The 22,634-nt window shown below is 47.2% G+C and overlaps 1 long non-coding RNA gene across 1 annotated transcript; it reads right to left on the reverse strand.

Annotated features, from left to right (window-relative positions):
- Positions 1-298: 298 nt before the first annotated feature.
- On the reverse strand, positions 299-21,968 carry LOC139357263 (uncharacterized). The gene is made up of 3 exons (XR_011610171.1): positions 21,361-21,968; positions 17,123-17,325; positions 299-13,831 (listed from the first exon to the last, which is right to left on the reverse strand). It is a non-coding gene; the product is annotated as an uncharacterized lncRNA (long non-coding RNA).
- Positions 21,969-22,634: the final 666 nt, after the last annotated feature.

The following is a 22,634-nucleotide window of genomic DNA, read 5'->3' on the forward strand; positions in this document are numbered from 1 at the left end:
AGCTGCTGAGCTGGCCTCTCTAACAAGCATCCTTAGGGATACGTCTTGAAGCATGGAGGGCCTGAGCAAATATTTGCACAGTTGAATTGCATTTTCCTTTTATATATTTATTTATTTATTTTTAATTTTTTAAATTATACTTTAAGTTCTAGGGTACATGTGCACAATGTGCAGGTTTGTTACATATGTATACATGTGCCATGTTGGTGTGCCACACCCATTAACTCGTCATTTACATTAGGTATATCTCCTAATGCTATCCCTCCCCTCTCCCCCCTCCCCACAATAGGACCTGGTGTGTGATGTTCCCCTTCCTGTGTCCAAGTGATCTCATTGTTCAGTTCCCATCTATGAGTGAGAACATGCGGTATTTGGTTTTCTGTTCTTGCGATAGTTTGCTGAGAATGATGGTTTCTAGCTGCATCCATGTGCCTACAAAGGACACAAACTCATCCTTTTTTATGGCTGCATAGTATTCCATGGTGTATATGTGCCACATTTTCTTAATTCCCCCAGTCTGTCACTGATGGACATTTGGGTTGATTCCAAGTCTTTGCTATTGTGAATAGTGCTGCAATAAACATACATGTGCATGTGTCTTTATAGCAGCATGACTTATAATCCTTTGGGTATATCCCCAGTAATGGGATGGCTGGGTCAAATGGTATTTGTAGTTCTAGGTCCTTGAGGAATCTCCACACTGTTTTCCACAATGGTTGAACTAGTTTACAGTCCCACCAACAGTGTAAAAGTGTTCCTATTTCTCCACATCCTCTCCAGCACCTGTTGTTTCCTGATTTTTTAATGATTGCCATTCTAACTGGTGTGAGATGGTATCTCATTGTGGTTTTGATTTGCATTTCTCTGATGGCGAGTGATGATGAGAATTTTTTCATGTGTCTGTTGGCTGTATGAATGTCTTCTTTTGAGAAGTGTCTGTTCGTATCCTTTGCCCACTTTTTGATGGGGTTGTTTGTTTTTTTCTTGTAAATTTGATTGAGTTCTTTATAGGTTCTGGATATTAGCCTTTTGTCAGATGAGTAGTTTGCAAAAATTTTCTCCCATTCTGTAGGTTGCCTGTTCACTCTGATGGTAGTTTCTTTTGCTGTGCAGAAGCTCTTTAGTTTAATTAGATCCCATTTGTCAATTTTGGCTTTTGTTGCCGTTGTTTTTGATGTTTTAGACATGAAGTCCTTGCCCATGCCTATGTCCTGAATGGTATTACCTAGGTTTTCTTCTAGGGTTTTTATGGTTTTAGGTCTAATATTTAAGTCTCTAATCCATCTTGAATTAATTTTCGTATAAGGAGTAAGGAAAAGATCCAGTTTCAGCTTTCTACTTATGGCTAGCCAATTTTCCCAGCACCATTTATTAAATAGAGAATCCTTTCCCCATTTCTTGTTTTTGTCAGGTTTGTCAAAGATCAGATGGCTGTAGATGTGGTATTATTTCTGAGGACTCTGTTCTGCTCCATTGGTCTATATCTCTGTTTTGGTACCAGTACCATGCTGTTTTGGTTACTGTAGCCTTGTAGTATAGTTTGAAGTCAGGTAGCGTGATGCCTCCAGCTTTGTTCTTTTGGCTTAGGATTGTCTTGGCAATATGGGGTCTTTTTTGGTTCCATATGAACTTTAAAGCAGTTTTTTTCCAATTCTGTGAAGAAAGTCATTGGTAGCTTAATGGGGATGGCATTGAATCTATAAATTACCTTGGGCAGTATGGCCATTTTCACAATATTGATTCTTCCTATCCATGAGCATGGTATGTTCTTCCATTTGTTTGTGTCCTCTTTTATTTCACTGAGCAGTGGTGTGTAGTTCTCCTTGAAGAGGTCCTTTACATCCCTTGTAAGTTGGATTCCTAGGTATTTTATTATCTTTGAAGCAATTGTGAATGGGAGTTCATTCATGATTTGGCTCTCTGTTTGTCTGTTACTGGTGTATAAGAATGCTTGTGATTTTTGCACATTGATTTTGTATCCTGAGACTTTGCTGAAGTTGCTTATCAGCTTAAGGAGGTTTTGGGCTGAGACAATGGGGCTTTCTAAATATACAGTCATGTCATCTGCAAACAGGGACAATTTGAATTGCATTTTCTAAGGCTACGTATGCAGGTAAAATTATCTTTCCAAGTCCCTGAGAGACTCATGCGTTCCGGCTACCTGCCTGGGAAAGTAGAAGGGGCCAATCAATTCCCTTCGACTGGCTTTGAGTTGCTCTGTATACACCCAAACACACACATGGAAAGCGTGTAACAGGTGGATCTGGGTTCTTCATGGGATGATTTGAGGAAAATCTCCAGGGATATCTGTTGCAAACATATTCTTTGTGTTGTGGTGTGGTGTGTGTGTACGGGGGTGGGTGGAATATTTAATGGGCTGCTTCTGCTCTGGCCCAAGTTTAGTGTGCATTAAATCTCGAGAAGGGAGAAAAGGGGGGGTCACTGCAGTTTCAAGGTCTAGGAGAGTACCCACATCTCCCTCCTCTATCCTCTAAGCCTTGTTATTATTAATACTATTGTTGTTGTTATTGTTATTATTTTTACTTTATTTATAAGATGAGGACGAGAGCTTTGAGGCTTTGAGTGGCAGTGGCTGTTAGGAACAGCTTAGGGCAGAAAGACCTAGGGCAAGTGTCATGGGGAACAGAGAGGAAAGGAACAGGCACCAGCCCAAGGGATGGCTTCATCCTCCCGCTGCCGTGTCTCCTTCTGGAGAGATGGCGAGAAGATGGAAGGATGTAAATAGAGCGTTGGAAGTGACCTTGGGGGACTCTGTTAACCTCTTCAATTTGGAGAGGAGAGAAGCAGGTTCCCACACAGCCCCTGGTTAGGGGCAGAGCAGGACCCTGCCCTTAACCAAGGGCTCTGGTATCTCTGCAGACCTTGGGCATGTCAGAGAGGGCAGGACAAAAGCAATTGTGAAGCTCATGCCCTCCCAACCACTGCTGCCACAAGAAGAGGCAAGGAAGGCACAAGCTGGGGCTGGCATTTGCCGGGTATTGTCATGGGTGCTTTCCCAATAGAAGCCTGTTTGTTTCTCAAAGTAATCATTTGTGGTAAGTGTGACTTGTCCTGTTTTCATTTTATGATTGAGGGAACAGGCAGGGAGATGAATCGACTTGACCAGGACTAGATAGTTTGCAAGTCATAAAGCCACAGTATTTGTTTTGCTTTGTTTTTGAGACAGAGTCTCACTTTATTGCCTGTCTAGAGTGCAGAGGCATGCTCTCAGCTCACTGCAACCTCCGCCTCCCAGGTTCAAGCAATTCTCCTGCCTTAGCTTACTAACTGGGATTACAGGCATGTGTCATCACACCTGGCTAATTTTTTTGCATTTTTAGTAGAGACAGGGTTTTGCCATGTTGGCCAGGTTGGTTTTGAGCTCCTGGCCTCAAATCATCCACCTTAGCCTCCCAAAGTGCTGGGATTACAAGTGTGAGCCACTGTGCCTGGCCTAACCCCACAATTTAAACCCAGACTGAATCCGAAGCCAGCTGCTTGTAAGTCCACCTACAACAGACATGCCCTTCTAGATGAATATGCAGCCTCATGTAGGACTGGGGTGGCAGTAATGTCTGGGCAAGTCAGGGAGAGATGGTTGAGGACTAAGTTTTGGAATGGGGATTAAAGGGAAGTAGAGTAACATTTAGTGAGCACCTACTGTGAACATAAATGGGTTTGACGTCTCCTTTAATTTCCACAACAGTCCTTCAAGGGCTAGAATTTCTCCGTTTTGCAGATGAGGAAACTGAGGCATTGAGATAGACATCTTGCCTAAGGTCACATGACTGGTAAATGATCGAGCCAAGAATTATATTTAGGAGTGTCTGATTCTAAAGTCTCTGGATTTTGCACAGTACTGTTATATGGCTGTGGCTTTCCCCAGTCATCGGACAACGAGGCTTCCTGCCACTCCTTTCAGTTTCAGGGTGGTTCATGCACAGAGGATGACTCTCTGAATGGACTGTGCCACTCCTCATCTGTCTGCTAATGGGGGTTTGCATCAGCTCACGGCCTGACCGTTACTCTTCACAGGAGAACAGAACCCAGGGGTCATGATGGCAAACTGGCTACTCAGGGATGGCCCAGTGCTGGGCTTGGGAGCACTACAGGAGTGTCAAAGACAAGGTGAGGGGAGCCATTGATCTAGGGTGAACTTGAATATCTGTCCTTGGGGTAACTCCTGGAGGGAGGTCAGTGTGTGATTTGGTCAGGGGTAGTAGAAAAAGATGTGGCTGTGAGAGTCAAATCAGGATTTTGTGCCTGTGATGGGACTGTGGGTGGTTTTGTCATGGCGTCTCATGGCCTATTACAAGGCAGGCGCTGCCCAATAAGCAGGCCAGGCCCATAGAATTTACAAAGGCGTCCTGAGAGAAGGGATACTGCTCAAGCAACAGGATTGGGGCCACATGCACATTTCAGGCCATCACGCGCTCTGGTTACTGGAACGTAACTCACGGGGGCTTGGGGTTCGAGTGGGAGTCACAGAGGAGCCTGGAAAGCTGTGGGGACCTGGTTGTACTGCAGTGAGGGGCACGCCTCAGAGCCAGGAGTGAGTACAGGAGAGGCAGCAGCATGCGAGGATAGAGTGGGGATGCAGGAACTGGGACCCAGGACATTCCATCCCCGGGGTTCTCAGAGCCCTGGGCTGATGCGGTGAGGGCTTTGAGGCACCAGGACCCAGGACATCCCATCCCCGGGGTTCTCAGAGCCCCGGGCTGATGCAATGAGGCCTTCGAGTGGTCCATGGTAGAGTATTAAGATGATGCTTCAAGCCCAGGGTACATTCAGGCACAGACTCTGGTGTCAGGAAGACACAATCACCTGGGTAATTGTGTTTGTGGCCCAGGCTCATGAGCTCAGATGACAGGGGTGAGTTCTCTGTTTCTTCGCTTAATAACAAGGGGTTTGGTTGTCTTTGGGTCTGTTTCAGTATTCCAGTAACAAGACAGCTTTATTTAGGACTCCATGAAGGAGCCTAGTTTTTCTGTGGTGTTTCTGTTAGGGTATCTGTCGGTGGATGATGGACAATGCAATATGATTTGAGTTATCTGTTTTTTTCCCATCACTTATTGGCCTTTTGACTAATATCAAATGTGTATTTTGGTGACTGGAAGCAGAAAGGAGCGTGGTTTTATATGGACATTTTTAGCTGACATTTCACTGGATACCTTCAGGTGTCAAAATGAAACAGAATTAACCTCCCTGCCCTGTTCACACATTATAATCACTACCATATTCCCATATTTATGTACACTGCTGGGTTACCATCCCTAGAAGGTCTTAATCAAATGGTTGAAAAAATACATTCTGCTTTAGGTCTGTCAACTGGCCAGTATTTTCCTATTATGCATAGTAATGACGTGAGCCATTGTTCAAGCAAACCTGACCTTTTTAAAGGAAGGTCCAATCAAACGTCATACCCATTATTCAAAAATGGCCTTGTAAAAGGCACTCTCACAATGAAAGCAATCTTGGGAGAAACCATTTCCCGAGAACAGCCAATCTGGTATCCCGTAAAGTCTGTTCAAATTTCTTCTACCAGTTCTGTCCTGGGCTTCCAAGGGGGTTACAGATTACAAACCCGAAGGAAAGCCTTTTCTTAGTTGGAAGAAAAACATGAAATATGCAAGATGTTTGTATTTCTAACAGCTAAAATATGTTTACACACACACAAACATACACACACACCCCACTAAGAATATAAACTTTCTAATGAGTGCCTGCAGTCCTGTCTCTTTTAGGTGCTGAAACTTCAACATAAAAATCAGATTGCGTCTGTCACCGTTCAGCAGTATGCAGCAGTGAAAGCTCTGGAAATCTCTGCTTCCTTGGAGCCTGCACCAGCTCCTTGAAAGTGAACGTAACCTCTCCCGTGTTCCCCGCCCTCCTTACGCTCAGGTCCTCTCCTGGCTCTCCCTCCCTTACCTGTTCCAGGAAGTGGCATGCGTTTACCTCCGGTGGTTACAGGAGACCTATGCAGGTGTGTCTTTTAGAAAGTGTAGCGAGTGAACTCTTTCCAAAGGGATGACCTCATCAATCCTGAAAAACAACCTCCCAAATGGACATTTGTGTAGCACACTTCACTTTGCTTAATGACCACAGGGCTCTGGGTCTTTTTCTGTCCTCAGTAAACCCTGGGCTCTTGAGAACACTTGAGACTGGTTGTCCTCTGAATGGGATATTAAAGACAATGCGACTTCCATCTGTAGACCCTGGGGATGGAGAGCAGAGATGTGCTTGTGTCGTATAACACAGTTCCTTCCCTGTGCTCTTGACAGCTGCCTCCTGTCTTCTCCTACCTGCTGTCTTCCTCTGGGATTCTGTCCACGTGGCACAGCTAGGGCGCTGGTTATTTTGTTCTCTGGTGCCCTTGCTAATGTGGGCCCCAGTCAGGACATTTTCTAAGGTCCACGTCTTCAAAACAGCATCTCCTTGTTAGAACAGGTCTCACCCAGATGGAGAAAGGAATCCTCCACTCACCCTGCCTCCTTGCCCTAACCACCTGCTCCTGGCGGAATTCAACACTCACCCAGTGTGCTCTATTTTGAGTCAGGAGAACGTTGATAACTTGGATGCGCTTACCTGTGGTGTGTCCATCTTCCCACACTAGACTGACCTTCTTGAGGGCGCTTATTTCTCTAATATTTGCCATTCTGCTGAGCACGTAGTACGCTATTTGCTTCATCTTTATTTGTGGCATAAATGAAGGAATGCATTGTGCCTGAATGCCTGTGTGACTCCTGTTCCCAGCTCTTACAAACTTGGGGCAACTTCAGTTTCATCAGTTGTAGATAGAAATACAGTCATGTTGTAGGGCTCTTGAAATAGCATGGAAAAGGCCTCACACATGAGGTTGTCAAAAAATCCACTCCCTTTCCCGGCTGTCTTCAGCCTCTTGTTGTCTTCATATACAGGCCTTCATTATCAGCCGTGGTGAGTCTCTGTCTTATCTCAGGACCAGCAATATGTCTCACAGGTTTTGGCATTCCCTTACTCCCTCGCAAAGGCTTCAACCATCATTTCAAGTACACGGTGAAGCAGCTGGTTCTTCGGAGCCAGCCCCAGGTGTTTCCTCAGGGACAGTGAGGCAGGGGAAGGGTGGGGCGAAAGGTCCTCCCCTTGTCCCCCTGAGCCTCACCCAGGGCCTGGGCCACCACAGGGCTGTGTCCAGACTGCTTGGGAACTGTGAGCTTTGCCTGTAGGTCTGGCCCTCCCACTCCATGACTGTGGTGAGGCCTGGTGGGTCACTGTCATCCCTGGAAGCTGGCTGCCGAGGGCATGAGCCCCCACAGAGGAAGAAAGACCCATAAAACCCTGTACACAGATAGGCCCGAGGTGGCGTCTGCCCTTGGGAATGACAGCCATCTGTGTGCTTGGAAGCAAGTTGGGGTGAGATACGGACAGGCCAGGTAGTGACCAGCAGGTGGGGAGGAGCAGGTGCATCCTCAGCCTGGATGCGCGCTCACGTCAGGAATACGGTTTACATTATAGCTCAGAGTGTATGCGGGGACACACACATACACACAGTGCGCACACACACAGAATGGAAGCAAATGTCTTATAAAAATCACACAAGATACATTCTGATTTTTTCTTTAATTTTAAGAATTCCATTCCAGGCTAGCCTATCCTATTTCAATTTTTAAATGTTGGTCATGGCCATCTACTTTGAATGGATATCCATTTACATTCATGGTTGGAGATCCCCCATTTGCAAAGTGGTGCCTTAAGCAATTACCTCCAACACCAGTGGGGACTTTTGAGCCCAGGTTTCTGGGCACGAAGGTGAGCATAGGCAGGTGGTTGGACTTCTGGAACCAGTGTGGACACAGGAAGAGCCAGGACTAGGGTGAGGCAAGAAAGATGCCTAATTCAGAGGCATACAATTTGAAGAGGCGGTTACTCTCTGCCCTCACAGAATGTGAGAGCAGCTTTTTCAATCTTGTGCCCAAGGCACCTCTCTCCCCTCACTCAGCCCCAGCCCTGGCTTCTAGATGTGATCATCCCATTTTACAGATGAGAACTCTGTCATGGAGGCAACAAAGACTGTGACCGAGCTCCTAGGGCTGAGACAGGATTCCAGTCCGGGTCTGGCTGACATGAGCCCAAGCTGCTTCCCAGGCATTCTGCATTCTCTGCCCAGCCCTGTGGGAGGTCCTTGAGGCAGGATACAGCCACATGAACCCCGACTGAACAGTCAGTCCAGGGGAACACTCAACTTACACGAAGCAAAAAGAAACGACGTTCAAACGTCACTGTGGTACAGAGTTAGGACCCCCGGTGGATAGAGTGAGTTTCTGAAGACAGACCTGGGGGCGTCGGCTGGGTGGTTTCTTAGAGCACACATCCTACTCCACAGTCTTCGGGCTGGACTGGCTCAGCCCTTGTGCTCATTAATGGAGCCTTTGCCACCTGCCAAGACCTGCAGCATGGTTTGCAGTGGGGAGAATCTGCAGGCAGGCTGGAGCTACTGTCAGTGGGGAAATAGGGCCCACGTCCAGGCTCAGCTCACCCCACTATTGCTGTTTCACAACTTAGCACCTCCCAGACTAGAGGTCTAAGTGAGCGAGTGTCTGGGACAGGCTCTTCCTGGAGCCCTGGGACTTGCTCATGTCCCTCCGCTCCTTGTTCTACACCCTCCTCCTGCACTGGCTCCTTCCGTTCTACTACTGACATGCGGGAGTATCCCCATCTCAGGGAAGCCCCCCTTCTGCACTGGCCTCCCCGTCTCCACCAGCTGGGATGCTGTGGGTCCTCTGGAGTCAAGCCGTCTGCCTGGGACAGAGCATGGCCAGCATGGTTAAAAGAGCCTGAACCTGAATCTGACCCACGGGCTGCCAGGCTCACATGAGGTCACATAGGAATCACGGCTTAGCCATTACCTAGTCATCCTTCATTCCATCACCTGCTGCTCAAGGACTGGGGTGCTGTCACACATGCATACTGCACAGCTTCTCAAAGGCCAACCTATCACAGTGTCATACGGAAAGCAGGCTTGCAACACACAATTGTTGAATTAATAAAGTTCCCATGAGGAGAAAGTGGAGTTCACGGGATGGCAAGTTCAATTAAGGAAATCCAGGGGGCACTGGATTTGGAGGTGCAGAGGTGCCCAGCAGAGAAGCTTATGAATCAAGTTGAGAAGAGAGGTTTGTCGTCCCCTGCTTGAAGGTTGAGAAATTTAGAGTGGGTTGAACCTAGATTCAACTCCTGGCTGTGAGACTTTGGTTCATTTACTGAGTCTTTTTAACCTTTAGTCTTCTCATCAGGAGAAAATGGGGATAATGACAGCAGCAGCCTGCAAGGCATGTTTTGGGGATTTAATGAGATGTGAGTGGAAGGCCCATGCATCATGACAAAGGTCAGCAGTTCGTCCTGAAGCCTGGGCTTGCTGTGCTCTTGGCAGAGGGCAGTGGCCCTCTCACACCTCTTTGCAGGTAGCCAGGGACAGAACAGTTCAGAGCTCCCCACAGGTTGGCCTGCCCTTCCCTGGAGTGCAGCTCTGGGGAATGGGGCTGCGAGCCAATGCCCTCACCTGCACCAGGCAGCCCAGTCTGAAATCCGCTGGTGGCCAGGGTGGCAATGACCGTGACTTGGCTGCACCTTCCACAGCCTGATGTCCACGCAGGAGTCCTCACGTCAGACTTTTTAACCCTTCAATGTCTAAGGTAGGCTTTAAAGGCTGGGAAGAGGTACCTCTCCATCTCTCTCACATTCTGTCTGGGATGTCATATATCAGAATCAGACAAATTTTCTCTCTCTTGGCCACCAATGCCATATTTGCTTAGGGTAGAAAATTAGGGAAATACAGAAAAGTGAACACACACATAAACACAAATATACATAGATGCATACACATACACACATCAGCCATCATATCTCTAACAAGAAGAAGACATGTTTAATATTTTGCTTTATTACAATCTGTGTTTTTAAATACATTTTTTTTTATATAAATGAAATCCCTATATAGGTAATTTTTAACCTGCTTTGGTTGTTATTTAACATTAGAACACAAGTGTTTTCCTGTTTTGTTTTGCTTTTTGTTTGTTTGTTTTTTTGAGCAGGGTCTTGCTCTGTCACCCAGACTGGAATGCAGTATGTGATCTCAGCTCACTGCAACCTCTGCCTCCTGGGTTCAAGTGAGTCTCCTGCCTCAGCCTCCAGAGTAGCTGGGACTACAGGCATGCACCACCACACCTGGCTGATTTTTGTATTTTTAGTAGAGGCAGGGTTTCACCATGTTGACCAGGCTGGTCTCGAACTCCTGACCTCAAATGATCCACCCACCTCTGCCTCCCAAAGTGCTGGGATCCCAAAGTGCTGGGATTACAGGCATGAGCCAGCATGCCTGGCCTGTTTCCCTGGCTTTAAAGATGTTTGATAAACATATAATTCAATGCCTGAATGCATCATGATCTACATACTCTGTTCCCTGATTTTGGACACAGATTACTTCTAATTTTTCTCTATTATAAATATTGCTGTGATAGATATGAAAATGTATTTTATATCAAATTCTGCCTATATATTTCCTGAAAAATATTTTAACCAGATCTGATGTTGCTAAGAAGAAGGGAGAAATAAGCTAGTTTTTAAATGCTTTTTCTCTGAAAGAGCACACAGTAAACATTTTTGACTAAGTGTTCCATCAAGTCTCCATCACAACTATTCAGCTCTGCCATCGTACCACAAAAACATCCACAGAAATTTGGGTGTGGCTGTGTTCCAGAAAACTTTATTTACAAAAACAGGCAGTGGGCCAGATTTGGCCCGCCAGCCATAGTGAGCTGACCTGCTCTTCCGACACCAGCCTGGTCCACACTCCGCCTGCCACTGAGGTAGCCTCTTTCTTCTTGCCTGGCTAACATCAGCTCTTCCATTAGGTTTCAGTAAATATTCCTTTCCCAGGGAGCTCATTCCTGAGTCTTTAGAATGGACTCTGTCTTTTAGAACAGTTATCCCTGCTGTAATTAAAGAGATCTTTACAGAGAAAATCATAATTCGCTGATTTCCCTTCATCATCTGAAATGTCCGTGGCTTTCTTGGCTCTTTCCTTCTTGAGTCTTCTAGGGCCTACTGTAGATTTTCCACACAGAAGGAAATCTGATGCATCAAATCATGCGACGCAACGTACTTTTCACACCAACAACCGTGAGGCCCTGAAGGTCAGTGCGCTAATCCTCACAACTGGCCCATGAGATGAGCGTGGTTCTCGCTTTTACAGAAGAGCAAATGCAAGATGAGAGAAGCTCAATAACTCACACCAAGCCCCGGGGCTGGTGAGGGAAACGTTGACCTGGAAAAAGCTGCTGGCATGCTCCCCAGAGAGTCCACTCAAAAGACAGGAAGGCACAACCAATGACCTGGATCCCATCGCCTCGCCTGGGGAGGGAAGCTGAGAAGAAGCCACAGAAGGATCGACTCATACTTCCATTTATTAGGCTTGGTCAGAACAAGGAGGCAAACTTGGCCTGGCTTTTATGCAGCCACTCAATTTTCTAATCAAATGACTCCACCAAGTTATTAATTTGATCGACAGATATAAATTGAGCCTACACCAGGTGCCACGCTGAGAATAGCATGGGGAGTGAAGCTGGCTTTCCCTGGTGACTCATGGAGAGGCAGACATTGAACCATCACACACACGCACGCATGCACACGTGCACACACACATACATTCTCTTTCTATAATTACAACTGGGATAACTGTTCTAAAAGACAGAATCCATTCTAAAGTCTCTGGGAAGAGCTCTCGGGGACAGGAATATTTAGTGAAACCTAATGGAAGCGCAGGTGTTAGCCAGGCAAGAAGAAAGAGGCTACCCCAGTGGTGGGTGGAGCGTGGACCAGGCCTGGATTCGGAACAGCAGGTCAGCTCACTAGCTGGTAGGCCAAATCTGGCTACTCTCTGTTTTTATAAACAAAGTTTGACTGGAATATAACCACACCCAAATGTCTGTGTCTGTTTTTGCGGTATGATGGCAGAGCTGAAGAGTTGTGATGGAGACTTTATGAAACACTTAGCCTCAAATGTTTACTGAATGGTCTAGAGAAAAAGTTCAAACATCCCAACTCTGGAGAAACAGGAAAAGGTGGCTGGGGCATGGTGAAAGAGGGGCCATCAGTGGGACCTTATGGGCCTCAGGGACCACAGGAGAGAGTTGGATATGGTTTGGATTTGTGTCCCTGCCCAAATCTCATGTTGAATTGTAACCCTCAGTGTTGGAGGTGGGGCCGGTGGGAGGTGATGGGATCATGGGTGCAGGTCCTTCATGAATGGTTTAGCGCCATCCCTTGGTGCTGTTCTCGGTGACAGTGAGTGAGTTACTGTGCTGTCTGGTTGTCTGAAAGTGTGTAGCACCCGCCCGCCTTGCCCCTGCTTTTGCCGTGTGCTTTTTGCCGTGTGCAAACAGTTCCCCCTTAGCTTTTCCTATGATTGTGAGTTTTCCTGAAGCCTCCCTAGAGGCTGAGCAGGTGCAGGCACCATGAGTCTTGTACAGCCTGCAGAACTGTGAGCCAATGAAACCTCTTCTCTGTATAGATTACCCAGCCTTGGGTGTTTCTTTATAACAATGCAAGAATAAACTAATACAATACCTTTCCTGAGAGATAAGAGAGAACCACTGAAGGTTATGAGCAGACCAGTGAGAGGACAGGTTTATGTTTGTTTTTCTGACACGGAGTCTCTCTCTGTCACCCAAGCTGGATGCAGTGGCGTGATCTCAGCTCACTGCAACCTCTGCCTCCCGGATTCAAGTGATTCTCCTGCCTCAGCCTCCCGAGTAGCTGGGATTACAGGTGCCTGCTACCACACCCGACTAATTTTTGTATTTATTTTTAGTAGAGATGGGATTTCGCTATGTTGGCCAGGTTGGTCTCAAACTCCTGACCTCAAGTGATCCACCCGCCTTGGCCTTCCGAAGTGCTGGGATTACAGGAGTGAGCCACCAAGCCTGGTCTGATTTATATTTTTTTAAAATTACATCTTTGATGTAACAGTCCCTAATACTCAGCCTTAGTCTTGTTTTTCTTGATTTATAGTAGTTCTTAATAAATATTTGCTAAATGAATGAAATAATCTTAGTAAAATTTTAGGTGACATTCAGATATAATGGAAACACAGTCACATCATGAAGTTCTTGATTATTGATATTTTTACCTCAAGCTATTTCTTTTTAGAAAGCGTTCATCCTGTAAATAAACAAACTATTCTCAAATGTTTTCTATTAACACTTTCTACAATTAATTGCTGTCCTTTTTGGCAGTGATATTCTAGCTCAATAATTTAGCTCAAAGCAGATTAGCTGTACGGAGGGTAGGGTTATAATAATGATTACCTTTTTTTGAGATGGAGTCTCACTCTTTTGCCCATGCTAGAGTGCAGTGGCACCATCTCAGCTCACTGCAACCTCCATCTCCCGGGTTCCAGTGATTCTTCTGCCTCAGCCTCCTGAGCAGCTGGGACTACAGGCGCGTGCCACCATGCCCGGCTAATTTTTTTGTATTTTTAGTAGAGATGGAGTTTCATCATGTTGGCCAGGCTGGTCTCAAACTCCTGACCTCAGGTGATCCATTTGCCTCGGCCTCCCAAAGCGCTGGGATTACAGGCGTGAGCTACCGTGCATGGCCCAATGATTGCCTCTTGATTTTGCTGTGCCTGGTTGCTGCTGCCGTGAAGCCCAGTTCCCCCACTGAATTGGGTATCAGTTCGCAATGCAGAGCTTCCCAAGGATGCCAGCCTCAATGGGTCCACTTGCTTATTAGTGTCAGGTGACACTTACAGGTCAGAGCAAAAGTGTTAGTTTCCTCTTTGAGCAAGGTTGTCCTGGCCGGAAGATACAAGAACATCCCAATATGACCATCTGGTCAACCTGACAATTAACTGACCCTGCTGAAGCAAGTCCTGGGGGCCAAGGGGCTGCCCCCTGGCCATGACCGTGCACACAAACACATACCCATGCACACATTCCCATGTGCACACACCTGCACACACGTTTTTACCCTTATTCCTAATCACGTGTGTTGCAGTGGTCAGTGTGATGGTTAATGTTATGTGTTGACTTGACTGAGCCATGAGGTAACTAGATATTTGGGCAAATATTATTCTGGGTGTATCTGTAGGGCGTTTCTGGGTGAGAGCCACATTTGAGTCAGCAGAATGAGGAAAGTGGATGGCCCTCCCTTGTGGGTGGGCCTCCGCCCAGCAGCTGAAGACCTGGCTAGAACAAAAGGCTGAGTGAGCAGGAACTCCTCCTGCCCAACTATTTGAGCTGGGCCATGGTCTGTTTCCCGCTTTCAGACTCAGAATGAAGCACCAGCTCTTCTTAGGTCTGAACCCTGCCAGCTTTTGGACTTGGAACTACACCATTGGCTCTTCAGGGTCTCCAGCTTTCCGACTGCAGATGCTGGGGCTTCTTGGCCTCTATAATTGCATGAGCCAATTCCTTATAATAAATCTCTCTCTCTGTACACACACCACACACACACACACCACACACACACACACACACACACACACACACACACACACACACACACACAATCTGTTCCGTTTCTCTGAAGAAATGCAGTGTATTAGATGAAGAAATAACAGTGTATTAGATTAGTCAGTATATATAAACAATGGGATATAGGCATAGATATGGATATATATTATTATGGGAATTGGCTTGTGAGATTATGGAGGTGGAGAAGACACACCGGAGACCATCTGCAAGCTGGAGAACCAGGGAAGCCTGGTGGCCTAGCCCAGTCAAAGTCAGAAGGCCTAAGAACCTAGGACCTGAGGGAGTAACTCTCCTTACAAAGAGTCCTGGAGTCCCAAGGCCAGGGAGCCTGGAGTTCTGATGACCAGGGGCAGGAGAAGATGTGTGTCCCAAATGCAGAAACAGAGAATTCACCCTTCATCGGCCTTTGGTTCTATGTGGGCCCTCAGCCCACTGGAGGGTACTACCCACATTGTGAGATGGATCTTCTTGACTCAGCCCGGAATCAAATGCTAGCCTCTTCCGGAGGCACTTCATAGACCACCCGGAGATAACACTTTACCAGCCAGCAAGGAATCCCTTAACCCAGTCAAGTAAGCACCCAAAATTAACTCGCAGAAGCAATCAGTATTTTCCAAATGTGACTCAGCAATTCCACCTTCCCAGTTAGCTTACTCTCTGCATTATAATTTCCGTCTTCCTTAAAATTGACTTTTTTTTTTTTTGAGACAGTCTTACTCTGTTGCCCAGGCTGGAGTGCAATGGCATGACCTTGGCTCACTGCAACATCTGCCTCCTGGGTTCAAGTGATTCTCCTGCCTCAGCCTCCCAAGTAGCTGGGATTACAGGTGCCTGCCACCACGCCTGGCTAGTTTTTGTATTTTTAGCGGAGACGGGGTTTAACCATGTTGGCCAGGCTGGTCTCAAACTTCTGACCTCAAGTGATCCACTCGCCTCAGCCTCCTAAAGTGCTGGGATTACAGGCATGAGCCACTGCGCCTGGCCTGACTTATTTTCATAATACATGATGTTAAGAAGGGACCTTAGTGTCACTGCTTCTCCTTGAAAGCCACCATCATTTACCGCGAATAAAGGCCAAGTCGTGCTGTCACCCTTAGGGCAGTTTCTGTGACCTGCCTAGTCTCAGCCTTCGAGGCCCGCTCGCTCTCTCTGCTCAACTGAGAGGTAAACCAGTGCTGGATGTCAAAGGTGGAGGCGGCCAAGATAGAGACAGAGGCTATAAAGTTCTCACTGTGTGATTTATGACTCGCTGGCTTGCACTTGTCCCACACTGCAGAACAGTGGCTGATCCCTGGGGTCAGCCCTGCCCCTGTCCCTGGGCGCTGACCCGTAGCCTCAGCTTCCCTTAAAGACAGAGGTCAAGAGAAAGCCGGGGAGTGGTTCTCAAGCCTTGTTTTACTGAAAAATCACCAGAAGAGTTTGGTAGAAATGCAGCTCCTGGGGCAGAGGAAAGAATCTCCAGAGGTTCTGATTTGGAGAGAGGTTGAGGAGTGGACATGTTTACAAGCATCCAGGTCATTCTTGTGCAGGTAGCTGCGCCCTGCCCTCAGAGACACAGCAGGGGGCTTGGACAATGATGGTCTGGTTTCAGCGCAGTCTTTCTGGATGAAGGCCTCCAGCCAAACAACAATAAATAGCTCTCAACCAGCCTGAGACAGGGGTCTGGCTTCATTCACACCAGTGTGGTTTAGAAAAAAATCTATGCACTATAAATGCGCACACAATTCTATCTGCTTATAGAGTGATTTTGGTTTGAACCACTTTATTGCCAGATTCCTGGAATGAGAAGTTGTTGGGTGTTTACTCACATCAACAAAGAGTTCAATAAAATGTAAAATGCATTTAATACTCACTCTGGGTTAGAGGGGTACGTGCCAGCTGCCTTCTGGGACAGCAGCTACATTCAGGCAGTGAGAACTCAGAAGTTCCCTGCTCACCGGGAGTCCTGAACAGCAGTTCATTTCCACTTTCTGTGGGGGCTTCACAGTGGCCCCAAGAAGACAATGACCCTTTCCCACTCCCTGAAACTGTGAGTATTACCTCACATGGCACAAAGCGTGGTTCGGTGAAGGGCCCTGGGCCTTGAGCCTAATGTAATGGCAAGTGTTCTTGTAAGAACGGAGCAGAGGGAGTTCATACGAGCAGAAGAGAAGGGATCACGGGCTGGTGGTGGGGAGGAGGCGAGACAGGTACTGGAATGATGCTGTTTCCAGCCTAAGAGTCCCTGGAACCACTGGAAGCTCCAGGGAATTCTTTCCTAGGTCCTTTGGAGGGAGCACAGCCCTGCCACCACTTTGATATCAAACTTCCGGCCTCAGAACTATGAGAGAATAAATTTCCGTTGTTATAAGCCAGCAAATACGTGGTAATTTGTTACAAATAGCAGCCTCAGAAAATGAATGCACCTCCTAGGAGGACTCAGGAATGAAACTCAAGGAGCTGTGGACGTGGCTCTCTATAAACAAGATAAACCTCTTGGTTCTCCACAAAGAGGGTCAGACAAACTGAACAGCTGTGTTTCTCGTGGAATATGGATGCAGGTGTACACACACACACATTCACACACTCACAGTGACTTTGCTACAAAGATGTGGGTTCTGTGCTCTCACCTGGGCAGGCCTGGCTAAGCAGGCTGTGCAGCCGTGAGTGGGTAACGCCCCCTGTGCTTCTTCATGGCCTGCCAGACGTAGCGTACTTTCCTCTGCCCCAGAGATTGTGCAGTTCTGCGGGGCACCTCTCTTCCCTGACTCCAAGAGGCCTTTGGGGCCAGGCAACGGGGTTGGCTGTGCTCTTGGGAAAATCCGGAGCAGCGCTGCCCAAAGGAAATACAGTGTGAGCCCTACACTCGACCTTAAATTTTCTAGAATACAAGCTTTAGACCTTTAAACATAAGGTGAAATTAATTTTAATAATATATTTGATTGGTCTCAGTATATCCAACATTATTTTCACAGGCGCCCTTTATGGGAATTATGTGTGAAATATTTTACCTTGTTTTCTTATGTTGACTTCTAAATTGGGCATGTATTTTACACTTTCAGAGCATCTCATTTTGAGCATGGGCAGTCCCAGTGCTCACTAACCACACAGCCAGTGGCATCTGTCCTGGACAACATGAGGTCAGTGCTCAGGGAACTGAGAAGGTAGGAGTTGGGCCTCAGGGGCTGCTGGACTCCCTCTGGTACCCCTTATCTCTGGTATTTGATTTTCAAGGCCCCTGATGGCAATTCTTTGCAAATCCTTCCCAGGAGGCTGGCCTGTGTGTGTGTTCATGTGTGGTTGTGTTTGAGGGCTGGGTCCATGCATCTGCAAATGGGGGAACAGTGCCCCCAGGAAGTCATAGCCCAGATGAGAGAGCAAGGCAGACACCACGGCTATGATGCTGGCCATGGTCCAGAGAGCTGAAAAAACTTCCCATCAGCTCTGAGTGAATGCCTGGGGGACTGCGGGAATGGAGCTGGGTTGAGGTCTGGAGTCCTTAAATTATGGAATCTTCTAGAACAAAATCTCCCCATGTTGCCTCGGTTAGTGAAAGCCCTGGATATTCCAGCCTTGAAGTATCTTTAAGGGGGAGAATGGGAGGAGAAATGGTTTCACCTCGTTTTGAATGGAAAGTTAATTGCTTTTTGGAAAGTTGTTTTCAGCCAGATGAGGACCACACAGAGGAAAAATAAAACACACACACACACACATTGCCCGCGGATGGGAGTTTAGCCAACAGTGACAATAGCCGTCTGCTTCTCTGAGTCTGATGGACACTGAGGGCAACCCGAGGCAGGGCCATTGTTTACCCTGACAGCTTAACAGCAGGCTTGAAGGGAGGGGAGGCTGCGATGGCAGTGGGGAGCTGTGAACACTTAATCCGTCACAGAAACTTCGAGGGCATCAGGCGCCGTGGAGCCCAGACCAGCCAAACCCTTAATTGTTGGGCAATTCGCTGTCTCGGCTGCCCTCATCTGAACCTGTTAGATGCCAGCACAGCACATTAGGCAAGGACCTGCCGTATGGGAGGGCCCACGGGAGGGTGTGGATGCCTCGGTCCCCGGGAGACGTGGGACATATGATGGATATTCACCTGTCCACTGTGCTTGTCTCATTTATTCAAATTAACTGGTGCCCAGAGCTGGAAAGAAATGAATCTGGACTCAGACAAAGATGAATTACAGTAAAAATGGAAATTACAATTCAGAAAACTAATATCGTCAGGCCACTGGGATTTTATTAGCTAATCAAGGCTGTGATATTGGACTTCTGAAAATGTTGCTTTGATTAAATTTTTGCCTTGTATCCACAAGGACTTGTCAGGATACGTGTCTAGTGATGCGGGGAGGGAGTAGCACAGCCTGTGAGGAGCTGCTAACACCCTTTTCCTTCTCTCGTGTTTCCGTTTTGTTGCCCAAGTACATCAACTTCTTGAAGCTGACAATGCTTGAAGTCATATTAGACCCAAAATGACAAGCCACCACACAAAATCACGGTCAAGCATTTTTCAGATTTCTCAGGATGGCTACCCATCTTGTAGCAGGTACTGGGGTGCTGTAGGCCCCCGAGCAGTGAGCATGCAGCGTGTGAAAGGAAACAGCAGGGCCATTAACTTGGGATACTGTTGCAGCTCCCCACATCCTTATCTTGTGCATTCTCTGAATTGCTGATATTCAGCTTTTTCCCTTGGCTATGTCTTTAGCACCTTGATTCCTTGACTGGGGTCATCTACCACAAGCTCTGGCCACTCCATCCTCACCACCCCTACGGCATCAGAACTGACCCTGACCTACACTCCTGCTGTGTCTCTAAGGGGGAATCCTACCAGCCCAGGCTCCTAAGCCTGTGCTATCCAACTCACATCCTTCTGAATTCGGTGAGGGGGTATCAAACCATTCCCTGCAAAGTCTCCATACCTGAGATCCTCCAGCCTAAGTGGTGTTTTCCAGTTTCTTTCCAGGGCTTCCCAGCAAGTAGACTCTGCTAGAAACCCATTGTCTAACTAGCAATGTAGATATTTAGGGAGTAATGCCCAGGAGCAACCCTCAACTGCTGAGGAAGGAAGCCAATAGATGATGGCCCCTTAGCCTGAATCCCTGGAGGGGTCCTTCCAAGGGTCTCAGGTGGGATTGAGTTCTCCCTGTCCTTGGTGAGCATCTTAGTAACATACACTTATATTGGCTTTCCTTCCTCTTCTCACTCCCTCTGGTCCTTGGCTCTAGTTCCCTGGGATCATCTCTATGAGAATCTAGACGCTCATAAGTGCTTTACTTCAGGGGCTTTTATGGAGGAGTCAGAGGATAGAGAGGCAAGCCCACCATCCGCTAAGTCCCAAGTCTCACCAAGAGTGTGAAAAACAATGATAGTGCATAAATATTGCATACTTCTAAGATGCCAGGTACTGTGCAAAGTGCTTTATAGGCATTATTTTATTTAATCCTCACAAATATTTTACATGGTAAATACTATTTTATCCCCATTTTACAGGTGAGGAGACTGAGACTGAATCACGGAGAAGCAGAGGAACTTGCCCAGCCAGGTTCCATGGCTCAGGCTTGGTAAAACTGGGATTTAATTCAAGCAGGTAGAATTTGGTCTGACCATGCAAAACACTGCCTCCACAATTAGTTAATTAATTTTCTTTAAGATAAATGAATTTGCTTTGTGCTGCTTGAACTTATGAGGCTTTCAGTTATCTGGGAATGATGGACCAAAAAAACCAAACCAACCAAACAATGATGGGAGTTACACAGCCCATTGTTGCCTTGAAATACTGAGCAGGTCTCTGAGACTCTGTAATTCAACCTTCTGCCTGAAGATAGCAAGGATCAGAAAACAAGGGTGACAGTGGGGCTACATTAATATGAAGGAAGGGTTGGCCCATTCAATGCCCTTAGTCTTGTCATTTTTTAGGATAATTGGAAATGGATTGAAACCCAGAGAGCCCCGACTCCCCGCAGGACGTGTGCTTCCTCCTCAGGCAGCATATTAAAGGCCCTCCTGCATTCCTTCCATGTAATTTGATAATGCTGATAAAATCATTTATCATCCCGTGAGCTGCACTGACTATCTTATTAGAGTATAACTGGAGGCTCCGAATGCGGCTGATCCTGACATGCTTTAATTAGGGCTTAAAAAGTATGGGCATAGGTTTCTGTTGCAAGGTGGGGACGTAACTCATGAGCGTTTAACTCCTCCCTCCCCTTACTCACACGCGCGATCAAAGAAATGTGAAAGAAAAAGTTCTGTATCTTCACTGGAAAATAGAAAGGCTGCCATCAACAGGCTGAAAATGATGAGGAATTTCTGCAGATCAGAGGGACTAAGATGTCTACAACATAACAAAGCAGAATTCCCACCAGACACCCCCAAACTCCGGAACGGTTGTGTCTTCTTTAAAGTCTATGGTTGCACTGCAACGTATCTCAAGAGTTTCACCTTAGGATGACTGCAGTGTAATCACCTGATTACAATGATGACTAACCTCAGGAGTACGGCCTTCCATGCCAGAATCCTTGGAGGATGCTCAGGAATCTGCATTTGCCTGAAGTTCCCCAGGGATTCTATGCACAGACAGGGCAACCTCAGCAATGTGATACGTAGATTTTCTTATTGTAAGGTGATGTGAAATGCCAGGCTTTGAACACACACGTTTGCAGAACAAAGACTGCCAGAGGCCAAAGCTACCCATTTTGAGTTTTTCCATTTCATTCTCATAGTGGCCAACAGACGCGGTGGCCATTTAAAAGATGTCTGGGCTTCTCTGAAATGCTGTTTCCCTTCCTGCTGAGGTTCTCCCACCCCCAGAAATTGACAAGAGCCTGAACACGTTCCTGTCCGTCCTCTCTCGCGCGGGTCATCTTACCTGTGGTGTGGATGATCAGTGCAACCTGCCAGGCCATTCCCGGCTTGTCTCTCAGCTCACCCTCCTGCTGTTGATCATCTCCCCTCACCAATGCCAGAAAAACCCATCTGAAAGGCAAATATCTTCTAGCACACAGGGAGAATCAGAGAAGCAGGAAGCAACAACATGCCCTGTAACTCCCTTTACGCTTCTTTGTTGACTTGTCCTGAATGAATTGAGGAAAGTCCCGTCGTTGTATGGTTGGTTTGTTTTTTTTTTTGGTCCATCATTCCCAGATAACTGAAAGCCCTCCAGCCGCATGTAGTCCCAAGATCAGTCTCATTTTAATAATTAAAAAATCCTGTGAGTTGTCATGTCAAACCTTTGAAAGGTTTCCATCCAGTTTAGAGTGTCTTCCCTCTCTCCAGCCCCCAGCTTCTGGCTTCCAGGGCTGGAGAGAAGTGAGCAGCTGATGACCCGCCTCTTCCGCCTCTGGTGTGGCCCAGGCCTGCTGGCAAGTCTGTCCCGCGGGAGGGTCTGATAGTGCAAGGACTTGGTGCTTACTGTTCTGGACAATGCCCTTGGAAATTTTTAGAGCTCTGTCTCAGGTCTTGGGTTCAGGACAAAGTTGCCTACTCGTTATCAAAACCCAGCACTGCTTCCTTTCTGCTTCGGGATAAACTCAGTATGTCCCCACAGGACTTAGGACACTGGTCTCTCCCAACCCCATAGGTCGTGCCTTCTACCCCGTCCCCCCATTGCCAGAGCCTCGCCCAAGGTCTTCAGGCCCTTGTTGTCCTTTACCTGCTACTCTGTCACTTGCTGTTTCCTCTGGGTGGAATGCTTCCTGCATCTCTGGCCCCTGGCTGGCCACTCCCATCTGGCCACATCCTATTTTTCTTCCAGGCCTCTGTTAGCTGTCCCTTCCTTGAGGAGGCTGCCCACCTGGGCAAATGTTCTCCAGCGTGACCCTGAGGACCCCATATTCCCCATCATAATGTTCCTCCACTGTTATAGCCACTGTCTCTCTCCCATGCAGAACTGTAGGATTGTTGCCAGGCACAGAATCACAATAGGTACCTAAAAAATAATTGCCAATAGAAGGAATTAAAGACACGATTCTGCAGCCCTGAGCAGCAGCACCAGGCAGGCAAGCCGTCATTCAGCCTGTCTCAATAGGGCCTTTGGGGAGCTGGGTCAGTGGCCTTACAGGAGGTCCTGCAGTCCATTCTCGCAAGCGTTGATTTACAGGTTTCTCTTCCCAAAAGTTAGTGAGCCCTCTAACGCGTCTGCGT

The sequence above is a fragment of the Macaca nemestrina genome, chromosome 11 (genome assembly GCF_043159975.1).
Source record: "Macaca nemestrina isolate mMacNem1 chromosome 11, mMacNem.hap1, whole genome shotgun sequence".
NCBI lineage: Eukaryota > Metazoa > Chordata > Mammalia > Primates > Cercopithecidae > Macaca > Macaca nemestrina.